Source organism: Atractosteus spatula, assembly GCF_055471065.1.
Source record: "Atractosteus spatula isolate fAtrSpa1 chromosome 10 unlocalized genomic scaffold, fAtrSpa1.hap1 SUPER_10_unloc_14, whole genome shotgun sequence".
Taxonomy (NCBI): Eukaryota; Metazoa; Chordata; class Actinopteri; order Semionotiformes; family Lepisosteidae; genus Atractosteus; species Atractosteus spatula.
Window position 1 is genome coordinate 102,287 of NW_028296617.1, and position 4,850 is coordinate 107,136.

The following is a 4,850-nucleotide window of genomic DNA, read 5'->3' on the forward strand; positions in this document are numbered from 1 at the left end:
ATACTATTATTAATATCTTCGTTAAAGACTTTGATGGCTACAGCTCAAACATGAGAGGTTGAGCTTTATTAGCTCCACCTTGCGGAAATTCCGGATACTATTATTTTGCTAGCGGTATTTACCGGTAACTTGCGGTATTTACCGGTAACTTGCGGTAGACTGCGTACAGCATACCTGAAAATAATGCGGTATCGCCTGCGCATTTTGAATGGCTGCATCTGTAAATGAGGCAACTTGCAAGGCGAGCAGGCTCGGTGCACACCGAACGCAGATGTCTCAGAGCAGTTGAGACGTGTCCAAGTGGCTGTCAAAGGACGGCCCTTCGCCGGCGCCGTGGCTTAGTTGGCTAAAGCGCCTGTCTAGTAAACAGGAGATCCTGGGTCCGATTCCCAGCGGTGCCTTTCTTCCTGTCTTACTGTACAGAATTTATCCTTATGGGCAAATCCCATGCCTTTTAATTCAGGTGAATGCAAGTGTTCGTTTCCTTTCTGGAACAACTTGTTTTGAAAGAAATCTATACAGCTTGCGAAAGATGAAACACAAATCTTGCTTATCAGTGAAGAAGAGGTACTCCCAGCAGGCCAGCTAATACCAGCAGTGTTTTTTTTTCACCCTAACCCAGAGAATGGAGAAAAGCGAGGCGCCTGTGGCTCTGCAGTGTAATCAGTTCGCGAGTTCGGCGGTTAGCTGAAAGAGTGGTAAATGCAGCTTGCCCCAGCCCGTTCTTATTCTTTTAAAGAGGATAAAAAATTAACTTCGCCGCCATTACTACCAGCTTTAAAAGACTGCCATGGGCACGGAAAAAAACACACTACAGATGACTTTTCTGGAACCGAAGCAGAGATTCCTTTACGAACCAACTGATAAAGTTCAGCCAGTGAATACTGTTAACAGAATGTGAAAGCACGATCAACTTTGTAACTGCAACCACAGGAAAAACAGCAAGAAGCAGGCTCCATTCCCCATTTAGATCTGTCGTGCGAGGCATGCTTCTTGAACGCATGAAGTAAATGCCACGATCGCTTTTGAACTTGGACAAAGTACTTCCAAAGGAGCGCTATGCGCAAAGATTTAACAAGCTCAACCCCCGCCAACGATTCGGTGTGAAGAAGCAGAACATTCAATTTTCACAGACAGAAGCGGCACACCAGCACAGCCAACATTAAAACGGAGGGCACACTACGATTTGCATTGACACAAAAGTGATCTGGGCAGACGTCGTTCCCTGCATAACGCAAAAAGTGGCAAAGCGCTTTTGGGGTGAGAGGACGCAAGAGGGTTTTGGTTTTGTGCCTTGATGTCAAGCTGAGAAAGTATCTTTAAACACTTTGCTTAGTTTCTCGAGAGACTGCCAAAAGGCAGTTCCCTCCCTTTCGTCTGAAGTCAGCTGAAAAGGGGTCGCAACAGAAGCACCTGGCAGCAGTGGGATTCGAACCCACGCCCCCAAAGAGACTGGAGCCTTAATCCAGCGCCTTAGACCGCTCGGCCACGCTACCCGCTGTGCGATGTCTCTTTGTCTCATTACTTGCTCGGAGGAGGTCGGGTGGGTTTTGCTCTTGTCACCCGACTTAGTGGCGTTATGACCGTTGAACCGACTGCACCTGCTTTTTCTGAGATGCTTCCCCTCTCATGGTGAGATCTCGACTTCTTTAACACCTCTGGATAAAGATCTTCTGTGGAGCAGGTTTCAGACCTCTGCGTACAGCACCCTTGATGTCATTTTATTTTTACAGCAGCCGCATCCGGAAAGTTGTGTCTTTTACGTTTTATTTGAACAACAAAACTACATACAATACAAACAAGAGCACATATAACGTATGAAGAAAATCATCAGGGGAACATGCTATAATACAATTACACTTTATGAAAAACGATTACACAAGGTAAATAAAGATAAGGTCCGCACAGCTTGTTCTTACATTTCGAAAGAGTCCGTAAATACCCCTTTACGTCTATTTTGAACTGTTCAAACGTAGGACTCTTCCCAGACCATTTCACTTTATACCACATTCCTAAACGAGGATGCATCTCCTGTTTTAGAACTATTTTGGCCATGTGGCTTATACAACACACCCACAGTATTCAAATGGTGGACTGCAGATCTGTGCTATAGTTCAGTCGAATTCAAAGGATCCAGCAATCGTACTGGATTTGACTGGGATTCTGAAATGTCTCTTGCAAAAGTATTCGGGTTTGCTTGAACCTTTGATAAAAAAAGTGATCTGATCTGAAACTACCCAGCTTACAATCTCTGAGGTAGTTGTCACTAAACTCGGACGTGATGTGGCACACATGTGCCGTGTGCCTTTACTTTTGTAAAAAACTGGTATCGGGAAAAGTTTCTTAATATTTCTTTTGATTAGCATGCAAGAAAATGTGATCATTACCTATGGAATTTCCCGCCAGCGTGGAGCTTGAATTCACAACCTTGAGATTCAGTGTTCAAGAGTCACAGAAGAGGTCGGCCTGGTCTTCAGTTTGCCAACGATAAGCTCCGGCAGTGCTCCTCTGTAAAGCAGATTGTTCGGATCGGTTATGTGGGACGGCACTTCGATACTAAGATCGTTTGCAGCACACGCATTGTTTCCCCCCTTCACGCAAAAAACATAGACGAAGGAAGCTCTCTTCTCTTGGGCTGCTGACTCCCTGATTTAAAGCGCTCTGGGTGCCAGCTAAGTCTCTAACAAGCACACTATAAAGACAGGAATTACACTTTGCTCACGTCACGCATGGAATGGCGAGGCTACTTGTTCCAATATTATCTAGTCACACCTCATATGGTGCCGATTCCTGGATTTCATTTAAGAAAGAGCACTGCAAACACCGTAAACAGTGCAAAACGTGTGATGAAAGAAGTCTTTTCCCCCCTTTGTCTAAAGCAGAACACAGCGGAGTCATGCCGAGGGTTGTGAGATCAAGATTTCAGTGGAGCACTGTCGTCTACGTCTTTAGCTACATGAGTTGGACATCCTCTTGTACACGGAAAGCAGATTGAGATCCTCTGACATGAAAAGTGCCAGATAAAAGCCATTTCTCATCCTTTCTCTTAGTGGTGGAGCTATCGCATGTAAATGAAGCAACTTGCAAGGCGAGCAGGCTCGGTGCACACCGAACGCAGATGTCTCAGAGCAGTTGAGACGTGTCCAAGTGGCCGTCAAAGGACGGCCCTTTGCCGGCGCCGTGGCTTAGTTGGCTAAAGCGCCTGTCTAGTAAACAGGAGATCCTGGGTCCGATTCCCAGCGGTGCCTTTCTTCCTGTCTTACTGTACAGAATTTATCCTTACGGGCAAATCCCATGCCTTTTAATTGAGGTGAATGCAAGTGTTCGTTTCCTTTCTGGAACAACTTGTTTTGAAAGAAATCTATACAGCTTGCGAAAGATGAAACACAAATCTTGCTTATCAGTGAAGAAGAGGTACTCCCAGCAGGCCAGCTAATACCAGCAGTGTTTTTTTTTCACCCTAACCCAGAGAATGGAGAAAAGCGAGGCGCCTGTGGCTCTGCAGTGTAATCAGTTCGCGAGTTCGGCGTTTAGCTGAAAGAGTGGTAAATGCAGCTCGCCCCAGCCCGTCCTTATTCTTTTAAAGAGGATAAAAAATTAACTTCGCCACCATTACTACCAGCTCTAAAAGACTGCCATGGGCACGGAAAAAAACACACTACAGATGACTTTTCTGGAACCGAAGCAGAGATTCCTTTTCGAACCAACTGATAAAGCTCAGCCAGTGAATACTGTTAACAGAATGTGAAAGCACGATCAACTTTGTAACTGCAACCACAGGAAAAACAGCAAGAAGCAGGCTCCATTCCCCATTTAAATCTGTCGTGCGAGGCATGCTTCTTGAACGCATGAAGTAAATGCCACGATCGCTTTTGAACTTGGACAAAGTACTTCCAAAGGAGCGCTATGCGCAAAGATTTAACAAGCTCAACCCCCGCCAACGATTCGGTGTGAAGAAGCAGAACATTCAATTTTCACAGACAGAAGCGGCACGCCAGCACAGCCAACATTAAAACGGAGGGCACACTACGATTTGCATTGACACAAAAGTGATCTGGGCAGACGTTGTTCCCTGCATAACACAAAAAGTGGCAAAGCGCTTTTGGGGTGAGAGGACGCAAGAACGTTTTTGTTTTGTGCCTTGATGTCAAGCTGAGAAAGTATCTTTAAACACGAGAAAAGCTTAGTTTCTCGAGAGACTGCCAAAAAGCAGTTCCCTCCCTTTCATCTGAAGTCAGCTGAAAGGGGGTCCTGACAGAAGCACCTGGCAGCGGTGGGATTCGAACCCACGCCTCCGAAGAGACTGGAACCTTAATCCAGCGCCTTTGACCGCTCGGCCACGCTACCCGCTGTGCGCTGTCTCTTTGTCTCATTACTTGCTCGGAGGAGGTCGGGTGGGTTTTGCTCTTGTCACCCGACTTAGTGGCGTTATGACCGTGGAACCGACTGCACCTGCTTTTTCTGAGATGCTTCCCCTCTCATGGTGAGATCTCGACTTCTTTAACACCTCTGGATAAAGATCTTCTGTGGAGCAGGTTTCAGACCTCTGCGTACAGCACCCTTGATGTCATTTTATTTTTACAGCAGCCGCATCCGGAAAGTTGAGTCTTTTACGTTTTATTTGAACAACAAAACTACATACAATACAAACAAGAGCACATATAACGTATCAAGAAAATCGTCAGGGGCACATGCTATAATACAATTACACTTTATGAAAAACGATTACACAAGGTAAATAAAGATAAGGTCCGCACAGCTTGTTCTTACATTTCGAAAGAGTCCGTAAATACCCCTTTACGTCTATTTTGAACTGTTCAAACGTAGGGCTCTTCCCAGACCATTTCACT

General features: G+C 45.6%; 2 non-coding genes across 2 annotated transcripts; both read right to left on the bottom strand.

The window, feature by feature from the left end:
* Positions 1-1,414: 1,414 nt before the first annotated feature.
* On the bottom strand, positions 1,415-1,496 carry trnal-aag (transfer RNA leucine (anticodon AAG)). Its single transcript has one exon. It is a non-coding gene; the product is annotated as a tRNA-Leu (tRNA).
* A 2,769-nt stretch (positions 1,497-4,265) lies between these two features.
* trnal-aag (transfer RNA leucine (anticodon AAG)) lies at positions 4,266-4,347 on the bottom strand. The gene has a single exon. It is a non-coding gene; the product is annotated as a tRNA-Leu (tRNA).
* Between the last annotated feature and the right edge of the window lie 503 nt (positions 4,348-4,850).